Source organism: Schistosoma haematobium, chromosome 4 (genome assembly GCF_000699445.3).
Source record: "Schistosoma haematobium chromosome 4, whole genome shotgun sequence".
NCBI classification, from domain to species: Eukaryota; Metazoa; Platyhelminthes; class Trematoda; order Strigeidida; family Schistosomatidae; genus Schistosoma; species Schistosoma haematobium.
Window position 1 is genome coordinate 42,816,315 of NC_067199.1, and position 17,209 is coordinate 42,833,523.

A 17,209-nucleotide genomic window follows, 5' to 3' on the forward strand; every position below is an offset into this window, starting at 1 on the left:
GCCGCTTCTTTAATTTATAATCGTTTATACTAACACTCAGGCGGTCACGGAGTTGAATATCCAGTCATCCACCGAAATCACGCTTAAGCTTGCATCTGAAGCTGTATTATAAAATCTCCAATGCTCTGATTCGGAGCATGAACCAATTGGTTGAACTGTGCTCACTCACCTGTTTCGAGCGATGTTACGCGAAAATTATCTGTTAATAATCTAATTAGTTTGTCGAGCGAGAGCAGAATAGGTTTGTCAGGATATATAAGGTTCTTTACCAAACTATATGCTTCTCTGCCAATAACGGTAATAAAATGATCTGGAATGCTTTCTTCCTTGTAGTTATGTGACTAGCACCAAGCATCGAAATTCCCTAAACAATCTTTCGTTTGCCGCGGTGACGAGGAATGTGAATCTAAACAAGCATTTCTGAACTTTCGTGCCTTAATATGATTCGCTTTTCAGGTAAAACAAATAACTGATTCTGTAAAATAGTACATCAACTAGTTCTTAATACCAGATACGTTTTGATTCAACAGATTTGTACATTAATTGGATGATTCTGCTCTAGTTACATCCTCTGGTCTGAATTATTTGATCGTAGAGCTTTCAATAAACAACGTATTCGGCAAAAAATTCAGGTTGAAATGAAGTACTCGAATTTCTGCTCATATGACCAAGAGCTCTATCTGTCAACCTTGAGTGCGTGATTATTCAGAAGAGCATTGAAAGTTTCACAATTGAATTATCCATCTCAGGCAAGAAACTTAACTAAAAATGATTAGACAATATCATGATTACTGATAATGTTCCCTAAGCAAAAAGTAGGTGCAGGACTTTATTTCTATTGATAAAGCGATGAATAATCACTTATAAATCACTAAATTGATGATCTATGTTGGATAATTGAGGTCATATCCGAGTAAGAGCAACCCGCTAACGTCAAAGTCCCACCTTGGGGTTAGTACTTAACGTGAATTACCCTTTTGCCGTATCAACGTATTATGGCTGCCTTGAAGACTATATAACACAAACGACGTTATAACAAAAATATATTAGTATGAAGATGTATAAGGAAGAGATTGAGATGCTTGCCGCACGGATCAGTTCATGGTGTGCAATTAAACCGATGAGCGTTACTTTTTCTTGATATTGACGAGGATCAGTGAACTATTTGAAATCCAGTTAACGAACTGCCAGATGATTTCATTAGAGCTCAGTGATATTTCCCTGGTTTTACCAACCTAAAACGTTATGTCAGCTGGGAATAAACACCTGTTTCCAATGTTCCTACAAACAATATGAAAGTGAAAAGATAAAAATGGGTTTAAACTGATACAAAATCTAACCGAAGTTCTAGCAATAAGATCAAAAATTAACAGTTCAAAAAATTAGTTTTGTAACAGAAAACTATAGTTCATACATATATGTATGATATAAAACCATGATTAGACTGGCACGGTTAGGACATTAAGCCCTGGGATTTTCAGATATCGTTATTTATCAGCTATTAACAGCATTTTTTCCGTCACACGTCAATTTTCGTGATGTTTGTGCTTGTTACATAGCTTTTATTTCAGTTTATTAGTAGTTTGACTTATTTATCGCTTACAACCTGAGTGAATGTTTAGTCAGCCTAATTTGGTTATTTGTAACAATAAAAACTCAGGGAAGTGAAATTCACCGTTCAACAAGTCAAAAATAGACCGCAATCAAAGTGTCATGCAAGAGAAAGAGAGCTAAATCAATGTTTTTCGCAATGATTTTGTGGTTTTGCTGCAGCAAAAGACCACTTAAATGAGAATTTCTGATAGCCGTGCAACCCAACGGACATCCAACAAACCCACAGCATTTGAAATACGGAATCACCGCCTCTTGTGAGGCCGTTTAAGGTTGTGGAAAGGGTCTGACGTTTTTCCCGTGCCGATTAGACCATATCACCGTTTACACCGTGAAACTTGTGTATTGCAAATTTAATCCAGAATTCAGCTACATGGAGTCGTAAACTAAAAGAAAATAACTTTAAGTAGTCTCTTCACCGAATTTCATTGCTAAAACTAAAGACAATCTCCTGAAAACCATTTAATTTGAGTTCAAGATAAAACTTATAATCTCTATTTATCACACTCTTTAAAATAGTTTCAAAGTCATATTGTAGTGAACAAGAACACGAGTGGGGACAATCGAATGAAGTTGAACACAACATTACTGTGATAATTAGAAGTATTTGAACTATAGTACTGTAGATCACCAACGTAGATGATCTATGTCGAAATGATTGGTGGCCTACTCGACTTAGACGTGAATAGTGTGACGAACCAACTAACGTCGAAGTCACACCTTGTGGTCAGCACCTTACGTGGACTACCCCCATTGACATAACAAGGTACTATAGATGCTTTGAAGACTGTACAACACAAAGGACGTTATTACAGAAATATATTAGTTAAAGTAGATACAAGCGAAAGTAAGACCACTGCCGCATGGGCCAGTCCATGGCGTATGATTAACCAATGCGCGTTTTTTGTACATGACCTTGGCAGGGAGCGACGATCTGTTCGACATTCTGTGATCCAACTGCCGGATGATTTGGCTAGGGCTCAGTGACATTTCACTGGCCCTACAGTACTAACTAAGAATCGCAGAAATAACGCAATTGGATCAAGAAGTACTATATAAGCACGAACGAATGTACTGTATTTTGAATTCGAAATCAAGCAATCAACATGTATAAAGGAATCATCAATTCATTCAAACACCACAATTACAGAACATCTCACTAAAATCTAAGAACCATACATTGAATACTTAATTTACAAAATACTAATCCATCGTCTCAAACTTGATTGTTCCTTTTTGCCAATATCAGTCCAATTACTTTCTGTCCTTATTCTTTCGTTCTTGATCTTTTACTGAAATACATGCTGTTTCTGATTATCATTATATACTACTTATATGGATATAAGTAGCTCACACCACAATGTCACTATAACTAATATGATAAAAAACAGTATGTTATGATTAATCTTATTAAAATTTAAGTTATAATGAATTCAATATTCAATATAATAAAATATTGCATGTATGTTTGTATGTTTGTATGTTTTTATCCCTTATTAACTATATGATAGATATACATAAATTATCTATTCAGTAAGGTCAACAATTTCTTCCATCCACCTTTTTAAGTAAATTTTGATTTTGACCTTTATTCATTATTCAAACAAAAAAATTAGAAAACTTTTTCATTATTTATTTATAATTAATAATTAAGTTTTACTAGTTATATTGTTTTAATTGTATCATTCAAAAAGTATTTTCATTTAAAGGTATATCACTATCCATTTATCCATCTATTCATAGATGATGTCGAATAAGATTGATATTTATTCATTAAAGCATCAATATTCATTAACCCCTAACGAAATAAACGATTTGTAAAACAAAAAAAAATAGGAGTGATGAACTTCATAAATAAACTTCAATGAATCAAATGATATTTAAGGTTAGAACGAGAGAGAGAGAGAGAGGGGGGAAGAAGGGGAGGTTACTAAGTAAAAGAAAGATAGATCCATACTTCATTTAAGCTTAATTATGAGTATCCTATTCATAAATTATTATTGAACTATTTTATTGATATAATCAAATCATTTAATATGAAAACTTATAAGATTTCAATAAAAGAAAACGTTCCTGAATCTAATTCAACTTTTATTATTGAACTGATATGAATTGGAAACTATTTGAAAGTATAGAAATAAAAGATGGAACTTTGATTATATTTTAGAATGTTCTAACTTGGGTTTATTTTATTTATTTATTTCAATATATAAATATTGATAAAAAGAAGTATCAAATACAGATTTGTGTGGGGGCTGTGATACAGCCCAGGTGTTTAGACTGAAGCGGGAGATTTCCTTAGAGAAGGCCACACGCATAGCCTTCAACTTTAACGTTTTGATCCACAAAGCGGTAGAGGAACGTCAGAAGATGCAGTCTCATAGTAGGCATTCATCAAAAATAGGTTCATACGCCATTTATTCCTCCAGGATAATGGAGTCTATGTGAACCGTTAGTTTGGATTGATGGTTCTCCGACTCCCCTAGGTGGACTCTCCGTGTTTATCAACCCGGTTAAAGCAACAGACATTCGCTTTTCGTCCTCTCAATTTCCTAAGCAACACCCGTGGTGCGAGGAGGCAGTGAGTAGGACTTCTCTGGCAGTGGTTGTATACGCGTGGCCATGTGAGAGCATCTCGAGAGGGAGAGCTGACTCTCCCCACCCTCGGCCTTACCGGGACATTTGAGGGCCCTAAGTTAGGAGAATAGATGGAATTCAACCTATCATGAGATTTGAAGGTTTTGGATTAGAGTTTCTCCGACCTCTTGAGTCATTAGGTATGTGAAATTTTGAATTTAGTTATCGCTCTATTTTAAATTTTCTAAAAAATGATAGAATATGCTCTGAAGTGACTTATTATGACTATAGATGAGAAGAGTCCTCTTTTCCTCCGAAAGTACTCTCATAGAGTAGTGTGTATATACCATTAACCAGAAAATCCCTGCTCATTACCTTTCCATGACAGAAGTGTTCTCACAAAGTAATTATTTTGTAGCTAATTTCCATTACATGGGCTGGAATGATAAAGACAAAGGATTCACTAGAGTAAATCCAACAAAACCTCATATCAAAAGCTTGCTATTTAAATGAGGTTCAGAATCCTAGGGCAACAGGTAACTTAACAACACATTCTGTTAATCATTTATCATAGATTACATTTCCTGAGGTTATAGTGACCTACTTTTATCAAGAGAACGTGATTGGTGTAATGGAAACAATTATTGTGATAACCAATTGTACCAGGGATTGTTTTACCGTACTTGCTTGTCTCACTGTACCAAAACACATACATTCTTCCGTTGCTTGTGACCTTGCACGAATTCGGTTACGCTCAGTCACCGCACTTGTAACCTGGCACGATCTCGGTATTCTTTCGATACCACGAGATTGCCAACAAATACATCTCGACTACAGCCATCAAATGCCTTCTGATATTTGGTCTACGGGGGATCTTATTGGTTAACTGGCAAGTAGTTTGCTTGTAGTGGTGATTCGACATCACACTACAAGGTTATATTTATTTCCGTGTAGTTTAAAAAATTTAATTAAATATTCGAAGGATGGCTCTTCTAAGGAACACAACTGCTGCAGTTTTAATATTCAAGGAGTATCAAATCAAAGAAGACTACATGTTCTCATTTCCGATCAAGTTCCAACGAATTTGAAGCTGAGACATGCAATGGTCTTAAACAGTACAGTAATATTTCATTGAAACTGGGGATATCAATGACATTCCTCAATCCTTTAGAATTATCACAAGACAAATAAAATATAGCGCCTCTATGGTTTACCGAAACAGTAGCCATATGGAAACTCAAATATGATTCATGTGTACAGAAAGGGATATTATTCAACTTACCTTGGTAAATCATAATTTTTGTTATATCCCGATGAGAATAATGAATGGTAATTTTTTGGAATCCGCTTATGGGCCAATACTAAACGTATATTTTTATCGTATAATTGTTAAGTAATTAAACTATTCATATTCACGTCTCTCTTATTATGAGCTTTATTTTGACCTATGAACTATTATTATACGATTTACAGCCACATTTGTCTGTGATCTTGTACAAATGTTGTTTCCTATTTTATGGTACGATGTGGTCTGTCTGGTTTGTATATAAACCCAGTATGTTTGAAATGAATGATCCATATTGCAGAGGCTTAGATTAGTGTTCTGGACTTAACAGGCTGGGTAGGTGGGGAAGCGGGATCGCTACGAACTCTAGACTGCTCGTACAGGTTTTATGCGTGATTGGTCCAGTCGATAATTCACTGTTCTGTAATTTGCGGTATCATCACTTTATAGATTGATAGGGGCACAAACCCACACGTTCTAACAATGGGCGATGGGGTGAGGAACAAAGAACCAATGGCACGAAACCACAAGTTATAACATTTTTTTGTTTTCTTGATTATGATTTTTATTATTGTATCAGAGTTTATTTTGTTATGTGTTCTTAGCCAAACAAATTCTTACTTTATGTACATAGAAATTATCCATTTATTTGTCGGCTTTTTTCATTCATCTGATTCTCTAAACCTACATGAACTCTTCAATTCCCATTTAATTATTAAGTAACTCATTTTATTGATTTCTAATTCTAGGCAATTACACCGATTTTCAAATGATTTGAAACTTATATAAACATTTCACAACTTCTATAATTATCACACAATCTATCTTATCGGTTTGTGAACTTTATTTAGTTACTGCCTCATCTGACCCCCTGTTTCTTTGAGTTCTATCTCTAAATGACCTTACACCGATCCTTACACAGATATATATATATATATATATATATATTTACTCACTGAAGAAAATGGTGGATGTGTCGCTCGAAATCATGGATTGGTCGAAGTTAGACGTTAGCACCGTTGGTTGTCGACCGGCTCAGTGGTCTAGTTTACTAAGCGCTCGCGCGCGAGACTGATAGATCCTGTGTTCGAATCTCGCGAGGCGGAATCACGGATGCGCACTGCTGAGGAGTCTCACAAAAAGACAAAACGGCCGTCAAGTGCTTCCACGTTTTCCATGGTTGTCTAGCTTCGATTGACTCCTGATCTCTGCATGTAATAATTATTGAGAATTCTTGTTATTCTAATTCTTTCCATCATCAATGTCAGTAGTTTCATATCATATTATACCTCACTGTTACCTTTCAAGGCTTTAAGTAGCTGATGAGAAACCATGAAATATAATCAATTCATATAATTTCACCTTAATTGTTGTTTTAGCCTTATTTAGTATCATAGTTCTGAAATGGATCATAACTTTTACCAGTTAAAATTGTCTCTTGGTGCTCTGTTTTCCCTGACTGTTCACTGTTTATTCATAAACTATAAATAAGTGTTCTATAGTACAAGCAAATGTAATAAATATGTAATGAACATTCATAGATTGCGTCACATCCCACTGTGTTTACCAATTTAAATGTGTGTGTGGTCACACGTATATAGGGAGGAGTAATCATGATCTCAACATTAGGGTGAGTGAACATGTACCCACATGGCTTCAGAAACAAATACAATCAAGTGACCCAATAAGAGCAGAGGATAAACATCCAACATCTTCCATTGCTAAACATATAATCGAGACAGGTCACAAGATTGATCTAAATTCAGCTTTTGTAGTGTTGTATAAAAGTGTGAAAGGGCGTATACTAAGGTTTATTGAAGCCTTAGCCATACGAAAATTCAAACTCCCTTTGTATGTTCAAAAACAGTTTGTTCTTACCTTAAACCTACCCTGGTAATATTTACGTATTAGCCAGAGTGATTAGGTTTCACTTTGTATTCACATTATTATTATTACTCTTATCCTTATCTCCTTTTAACCCGTTTCCTGTCTAGTTGACCTTTTATTTTTATATATAAATGCTCTCAACAAGTATATGTGCGACCAGATTGTTCGAAATGTATTGCGCTAATGTATCACATAATTCTGATAATCTTCGTCTTCTAATATCATTATCGAAATTTATCAAAGGGACTATTTGTTTTAGATTCATAGATTCCTTCAATAATACACCTTCACACGATCGACAGAGTATTGAGTTACTCTCAATAAAGTCTGACCGCAAAGATAGATTGTACTGAGTTAATTTCTATGACTTAACTACTCAGATACTATTAAAAGTATTAAATCAAAAGTGAGAAAATGAAAAGTCATAGAATAATTTGTTTGAACCAGACCAGAGATAAGAACCAAACAAAAGCGTCCATATAACATTCAAGTAAACAAAGAAATATATTATCATTCGACTATAAAACGAACGAATAAAGTATGAATTCTTCAGCAATTCATTTAATTGTTCAAGGTTATGCAAAGCAAGTCTACTACTATTATCACCACTGTAGTGAAGGAGAACACAGGTGAGGACAACCGAATTATTCTTAGCATAAAATTACAGAGTTACTTGGTAAAATAGAAAAACCATACTATAATACTTAATTTGCAAAATGTTCAATAATTGTCTCGGACTTCATTGTTCTTGCATTTCCATACTAGTTGCTTTCTATTCCCGCTCTTCCTTTCTTGATCTTCCCCATCTTTTGACTCCACACATCACATTACTGACTCGCGTCATATACTACTTATATCAATATAAGTAGCACATGCCACACTATTACTAGTACTACTACTACTAAGTAAGTAAGTAAGTAAGTAAGTAAGTAAGTAAGTAAGTAAGTAAGTGACGATTATTATGATAATGAGGAATCGCTAAAAAAACTGTCCTATTTTTGTGACTTAATCAATGAACTGTAAAATAAGCCTAATTGATAGGAATGAGAAGATCATTAAAATAACGCTAGAATTATGAATGTCAGTTTCAATTAAAATTTGTTTATTCAATCAAGTATACGATATTTGTGACATAAAAAAGTGCTTCATCTTAATGACAAGGTTTCAAATTACACGGAACAAAATAATTTCTTAATTTTATGGAAACATAAAGTCAAAATTTAAAAAAATTTCAGTTGGGGGTAGTATAAGTGGCATAGTAATATTTCTGTTATTCTTCTGTTCAATTCATTTTAGTCTAAGCAATATGGTTCAGTAACTATGATCGTCTAAACCGATCTTATTTATTTATTTATTTAAGCACATATCATTCGATTAATGTGGGAGCGGGGATACTGCCCAGGTGTCCAAACCGAAGTAGGTGGTTTTTTAGGGGGCCACACCCGGAACATTCGACCTCAATGTCTAATCAACAAGGCGGTGGAGCAACGTCAGTGGATGAAGTTCCATCGTAGCCGGTGACTAACAATTGGTTCGTGTGTGGTGTGTGCTACTTATATTGACATAAGTAGCATATGATGTTAGTCATGAACAGAAGGTCTGGCAGCAGAGAAATAAGAGGATCAAACAGTAAAGAATAGAAACAGAATGCAACTTGTATTAAAATGCAAGAACAATGAAGTCTGAGTCCTTATGAGACAATTGATGGACATTTTGCAAATTACGTATATACTACTTGATTGTTAGATTTTATTAACAAGTCCTATAATTTCGTGTCCCGACCCGTGTTCTTGTTCACTACACATACTCCGTTTGTTCCCCTAGAATCTTGGAGCCCATGTGCATCATTGATTTGGAATAAGGGTTTTCCAACTGCCCTAGATAGACCTTCCATGTTCAACGCTCCAGTTAAAACACCGGATATTCGCTTTTCGTCCTCTCAATTTCCCAAAGAACACCTTTTTCGCGAGAAGGCAGTAAGTTGGACTTCCCTGTCAGTGGTTGTATCCAAATGGCCATATAAGAACATTTGGAGATGGAAAGCTAACTCTACCACCCCCCCTCGACCGTATCAAGGCATTTGGGGCTTTTTAAGTAAAAACATATCTCACTTTGTATTTTCATATAAATTTTTCTTTTTTTTTTTAAAAAAAAACTAAAACTAAAATTATTTGTACAATAAAAAAAACCCCCAGAATGGATGAAAGCGGAACACGAATTTAGTTTGCTCCTCATTACAAAAATTCTTTTCCTTTTTTTTTGAAATTTATTTCATCGATGTTACCGTTTTCTTCTTTTTTCTTCTTTTGTTTTTCCTCTCTGTTTTTCTTTTTTTTCCACGAAAAAAGGGGACAATAAATCGAATGAGAAAAACTCAATCTCTCTAATACAATTTATGTTTTAACATTGATTTAAATAGGATTTCCGGTTGAAATGATTTAATAAGCTTAAAAGGTGAATTTGGATTATCATTAATAGATTTATCAATAAGGTATAAGTTGATCATGTATTGTTGTGTTGTTTTTTCTTTTCTTTTATTTTTCTCTTGTTATTTGTTATTTAGATTATTCGTGATTTTCACCTCTTGAGACATAGACTTCCGTAAGATGGTTAGAACAGTTTTTCAAAGGACAGATTCATATCAGAATCTTTTTTATTTGTAATTAAAAACGATGAAACGAAATATAATTTTGTAAATTAGTTACCATGGTATTAGTTTGTGTATACAGATTTGAGGTATACTTTGCTTCGATAAAACTACTAATCACCCCCCCCCACACACACACACTTCAAAAAAATGAATAAAGTGAGCTTTGAATTAGAAAATGTTATTGGTTGTAAAGCCACTGATCTCATTTAATGAGGAATTGCAACACAAATGATAAGTTACCATGTGATATTTTTGGTCCTGGGTTCGAATCCCGCGGGCCGGATCATGGGTGAGCACTGTCAAGGAGTCTAACAATAAGAGGAAACGGCCGTCCAGTGCTTCCAGGTTTTGAATGGTGGTATAACATCAATCGTTTCATGATCTCAATCAAAAACTTAATAATCTCCGCAACCCCTATACTGATGTTAGTATAATGAGTTCGTTACTAGTTAAACTTACTTACTTACTTACTATCCTGGGAAATCCTTTCCAGCTTTTTCTAGTTGTTATTCATCCTTTTCATATCTGTTTCTATTTTCCGACATAACGTGATCTTTGCCTTACCTCTCTTTCCATTTCCCTTCAGGATTCCAAGTTAGGACATACCTCATGATGCAGTCTGGTGATTTCCTCAATGTGTATCCTATCTATTTCCATCGTGTTTTCCTAATTTCTTCTTCAGCTGGAAGTTGGTTTGTTCTCTCCCACAGTAGGTTGTTGCTGATTGTATCCGGCCAATGGATTTTGAGTATCTTGCAAAGACAACTATTTATAAATACTAACATGTTAGTTAGAACAGTACATATAAGTGAAGGGTATATAAATCTGAGCATATTTATTAAGAAAATAGTAAGCAATTCAATAATGAGCATGGAAAAGTTTAAACAAAGTCATTACTGAAGAGTCTCAAACAATCCTGAGGGGTTTACGTAATGTTTACTTGTTTTGAATGATTTTATTAATAGTATTACTAGATGATGAGAACCTTTATCCTACTCAGTAGCCAAATTGATGGAAACAGTGACAATGATTAGTCCTTCCACCAGTCGAATAAAAACAGTTGAATTTTAGATTAGATGAAAAAACATGAACTTCTGAAGAATGCTCGTTTGAATATTGTCTATACTATTCTATCATTTGTCTTGATAATTTATATCTTTCCATGCTTTTGTGGAGAAGCAAATTGGATTGATCTGTAGGACTGACAAACGCACTGAGTGTTAATTCGTGTATAGTGTCGAGTAAACTACTTTTCATATTTTAGCTTCTGTTATTGAAATCCACTATGTATTCACACAGAAACCAGACTATTTAGCTGCACCATCATTTTTCGACGTGTTGTCATCTCCACATCTGGTGATTAGGTGGGGTGATTTAATATGATGACTGAATTTTAAACTCAGATAGTGTTATAGTATAAATAATTAATACAGTTTCAGAAAACCATATTCACCTATTCACATACAAAGAAAGATCATTGTCGTTTCCATCATTGTTTATTTCAATGATAAATGTTTGATGTTTGCATCTATGTACTAATGATCCCAATTATTTCAGTCCTGATAGTGTGATGTATGCTACTGATATCGACAGATATAAGTAGTATGTATCATTAGTCTAAAGTGAAATACCTGGCAACAGAAGGTTAAAAAGATCAAAGAAAAGAGAATGAGAATAGAGTGACTGGTATGAAAACGAAGGAACAATATAGTCTGAGACAATCGATGAATATTCTGCAAATGAAGTATCTACTGTATGATTCTCAGATTTTACTAAGATGTTCTGTATTCAAATACCTTCGATTGTCTTCACCTGTATTCTCGTTCATAACAATAGTAGTTAGTTATCTACCTATGTAATAAATTCAAAGTACAATAATGATTCATGTTTGTACACTTATCGTTACACCGATTACCACAACACGACTAGTGTTGGGGACAGTTGAAAAAAGGTTAGTGGCGGCCAAACCAAAAACTGGCATCAATCCTTAAAGTGATTGATTTCTAGTCTGAGCCATGTTGGTAGATGTAGACTACGTGGTTGGGGTCCGCGTGACTATCGTAACCAATGATTGGAGACTGTATGTGACATGGCCCAGAATTGATCACAATGACGTCGGTGTATACACTCTCTGTCTTCCCTTAAACTGAGAGATTAAAATCGCTTTATATCTTTCTTTCTACCAACTAATTCTTTCTTCCTGTACCATGTCCTTATATGCAATCTTTCTTTTATATATTACTATCTCTGAATTAACTACTTTTATGAATCCAGTGTCCATCTTGTTGTGTTAATGAAGTATGGCAACTTGAACCGATGCATATATATGTGCCTGGTCCTACGTTGTAGCTGACTGACTGACTGGGTGTGGTTAATAAACAATAATCTTTAACCATTATATCATTTTCCAATATATCAATAAGTTGTAATAACCGATTTAAAGATGAAAAGAAATCGGAAATAATCTGTCATTGTTATATAAACATTCCAGCTTATCGTTTTTCTTTATCCTTCGGCTAATAAAAAAAAAGAAGAAGGAAAATAATATTCATACTTTTACGGAACAAACGTGTTTGTTTTATAGAAAAAAAAATAACTTCAGAAAAACTTAAAGGGGGGATGGTGGTGATGGACGGGGGGGGGCTATGGGAAGAAATATAATAAAGGGTGCAGTTCATTGTTTTCTTTCCAAACATTAGATGAGAAAACATTTTTAGCTTTATGATAGTGACTATTGTTATCATCTAGTAGAATGTATGGCGTCATGTTATATGATTCTATGATTCTCAGTAAATGAAATTACATTAGAACAATAGAAATAACTGTAATGTTTAAACGTTTGTCAACCGGATGAAGTTTGACTTTACCAATACACATTATTATTGTTGTGTACACAATGATTGTGTATGCTCAGTGTTTTTTTTTGTTTTAAACTACTAGAGGGGGAGATGAGTAGAGATTATTACTATGGGATATAATTAGATGATGTTATATAGTGAATATTTAAATTTGTTCATGAAAATAAAAATTTGATGTGAATATTTTGGAAATATCAATGGGTATTTTAAGTAGCTTCCAAAAATTTTGAAGTAAGATCGTAAGGCGGGATCGTGGATGAACACTGCTAAGAAGTCCCACAGTAGGACGAAACGGCTGTCAAATGCTTCCAGGTTTTCAATGGTGGTCTAGATTCAATTCATTCATAATCTCAACTATAATAGCCACAGAAACCTATTCTGATATTAATTTACATATACTCACTAGTGAAAGGCTTTAAGAGGTATATCCTAGAGTTCTAGTGAGAAGCATTGACCAGGGGAGTTCAATCGGGTCTGTTGTGAGATACTGACTCACTGAAGACAATGATGGATGTGTCACCAAATGTTGTGGATTAGTTGAAATTAAACATTAACAGTGTTGGATGCCGATCGACTTAGCGGTATAATGATTAAGCGCTCGCACGCGAGACTGATATGTCCTGGTTTCGAATCACATGAACCGGATCGTGAATGCGCGTTGCTGAGGCGAACCATACTAGGACGAAAAAGCCGTTCAGTGCTTCGAGGTTTTCCACAGTGGTCTAGCTTTAATTGACTCATGAATTCAACTATTAAAGAATACATATGAATCTCTCTAGTTACTTGTTTTAGCTACAATCAAATGTTTTTACAACAAAATGATATCAATACAAAAATGAGTCGTATATCCTAATATCTAAAAAAAACAGAAAATAATCATTAGTCAATCTAATTAATCGTTGAGAATCATAATCCTTTCATTGTTTGGCTAACTCCAGTAACCAACCAACTTGGATGATTGTGAAATTCGGAATTTCTAAGTCAATAATGGCAGGACAATGAAGGACCTAAGTATTAGAATAAATTCTTGTCTGCCATGTTATAATTGATACGAATAATATTGTAGTGGATGCTACTCAAAAGATTGTTTATAAGTAATGTGCAACGGAGTGTGACGTCTAGGTTGTTATAATTGTCAAATGTAGTACAGCTTTGGCAGAATATTTAGAGACCAGACGAGAATACAGTTCATATAACAGAACACACTGAAAGCTGCTAATTGAAGATTGAAAGTTATGTATAATATATTATATAAGTTCTTTGTAACATCTTACAATAAATACATTCTTTCTGTCTGTTGTCGTGTTTTAAAACATGAATATAAAGTACAAGATGTGAGTTATATGTAGGGAGATTCGAACACATCAATTCTACTTGAAGTTTGTGATTCTGATGATATCGTTCAGAAGAAGGATGAAAGCTCCACGACCAAACCATCCAGTTAAGAGAACGAAACTACATCAAAATCATCCACCTGAGCTACAAATCTCCGCCATCCCAGGATACGATATGCTTTATCAAACTGTATGTTAGTTATATGCATAACCCATGTGAATAATAATGCTTCATTTTAAAAGTTCACCATTTTAACACAGTCTAACTCCAAAAGTATGACTGTACATCACAATTTATTCAATTATTACACATATCATTAGCGTTTAATGTGTGTTTTACTCTCAGTTTATTTATGAATGACTATATTTACTGCATATTCTTGCACTAATTATAGTGGATTTACACTTTAGATACAGGATCATGTTTTAATAAGCAAGTTTCATTTATTACGATCGTGGTCGAGACACAGACCTTGTGATTAGATTACATACTTGGTTACTTATGCCTGTTACTCCCAGTGGAGCATAGGTCGCCGACCAGCACTCTCCAACAAACTCTGTCCTCCGTCTTTCTTTATAGTTCTATCCAATTCTTGTTCATTCTTCTCATGTCTGTCTCGATTTCTCGGAGTAATGTGTTATTCGTTGGTCTTACTCTTTTCCTTATTTGACATTGAGGATTTCAAGTGAGTGCTTCCTTTGTGATGTAGTTGAGTGGTTTACTCAATGTGTATCGTATCCACTTACAGCACTTCTTCCTCATTCAGTCCTCCATTGGAATCTGGTTTGTTCTGTCCCACAATAGGCTGTTACTAATAGTGTCTGGCCAACGGATCTGAAGTATTTTGTATAGACAACTGTCCATAAACACTAGTATCTTCTGGATGATGGGTTTCGTAGTTCTCCATGTATCCACCCCACACGGTAGTACTCTCTTGATAATTGTACTGGAAATTGTGACTTTGGTGTTGGTTGACAACTGTTTTGTGTTCCAGATATTCTTCCATTGTAGATATGCTTAAATTTAACAGATGACATGTTTACAATATACAGTCAAACACACACATACACACATACTATTATGTCAAAATATCAAAAACAAATGTTCTCTTGGGTTTCACTATACATTATTTATTCATTAATAATAATAATAATAACATTCAAATTTGTTAGAATGACATATTCTTCACAATTGTTGATGTCTACTAATAATCCCTATTTAAGTAGCATATTTAAGTGAAAGGAATAATCCAATGTTTTGACAAAACAAACAAAATATGTTTATTTTTCATAAACTATTAATTACTGTCAAATTAAAATGAAAAACAAACAATAACATAACAAATTATAACCATTCAATTAGGTTTCGTTAACATCACCATTCGTTTTGTATCTTTCCGAATGGTTAAATATCAATAATAATAGTGGGATAGTTAATAGATTTTAAGTAGTATGTTTAGAGTTACGAATCAGTTGATTAAAAGATAAACAAAGATATTATGAATACATAATTTGTCTTGCTGAAGAAAGGGTATATCAGAAGGGGTTTTGTGAAGATTGTAGTAATTTCAATAGGTGAAATCATGAGTCAATTAAATCTAGACTACCATGGGAAAACTGGAAGCACTGGATGGCCGTTTTGTATTACTGTGGTACTCCTTAACAGTGCGCATCAACGATCTTGCCCTCGTGTGCTTCAAGGTTTTTTACGGTGGTCTATATTCAATTGACTCATGATCTCAACTATTAAAATTACTATAATTTCCACAATACCTCTTCTGATATTAATCAACATTTGCTCACTAGTGACTGAATTCAAGATGCATTTTATGTAGTTCTAGTGAGAAGCAGTGACTAGTGGAGTTCAGTCGAGTCTATTGTGAGATATCAGCTCACTGAAGACATTGGTGGATGTTTCTCTCAATTTCGTGGATTGGTTGAATTTAAACATTAACACCGTTGGATGTCAATCGGCTAAGTGGTCTAATGGTTAAGAGCTCCCACGCGAGACTGATAGGTCGTGAGTTCGAATCCTGCGTGGGTCGAGATCGCGGATGAGCACTGCTAAGGAGTCCCACAGTAGGACGAAACGGCCGGTCAGTGCCTCCAGGTTTTCTATAGTGGTCTAGATTCAACTGACTCATGATTTGAACTATTGAAAAAGATATAGACAGCTAGTAGATATGTAAATAAATTATATAATGGTTATTAGTGTAATTGATAAGTAATATTTGTGTTTATGTCAATACTACTTATTCTTATTATTAATAGTTAGGTTAGAAGTTTCAACGGATACGATAATGATGTATAGTTTTCTATGCATTTTGATATTCAATCGTTGATATGAAATATAAATTGTGTAATTGATGGAATTTTAGACTTTATTCTCAGTTTATCTTTTGATTAACATCAAAATTTGCCTAGAATTGATTTATTATATTCATTTTATTATCAAATTATTACAATGTATAGATTAACAACTCTATAGTCATTTTACATTTCATTGTTTATAATAATATGCAGATAGTAATTCCGTATAGTTTAATAGTTGAATTCATGAGTTAATTGAATATAGACCTCCATGAGAAATCTAAAATCATTGAACAGCCGTTTCGTCCTAGTATAGGACTCCTCAGCAGTGCGCATCCATAATCTCAGCCGCACGGAATTCAAACCTAGGACTTATCGATCTCTTGCACGGACGCTTAACCTACAGGCTACTACTAGTATTTATGTCTCACTTCAATCAATCGACAAAATTCGCTCCACTATCCACCATGATGATCTAGCTTGAATGAAATCATGAATTCAACTATTAAATTACTAAAATCTTCAAAAATCCCCCTCCCTTCTACATATAAATATTTGATCCTAAATACAAACACAATAATAACGATGTAATTAATTTTTTTATTTTTTTGGCTAAACTCCTTATCTGATTGGTCAGTTCATCTTCAATTGTGATTGGTTAATTATCACAAATATTTATTATTATTATTACATAATG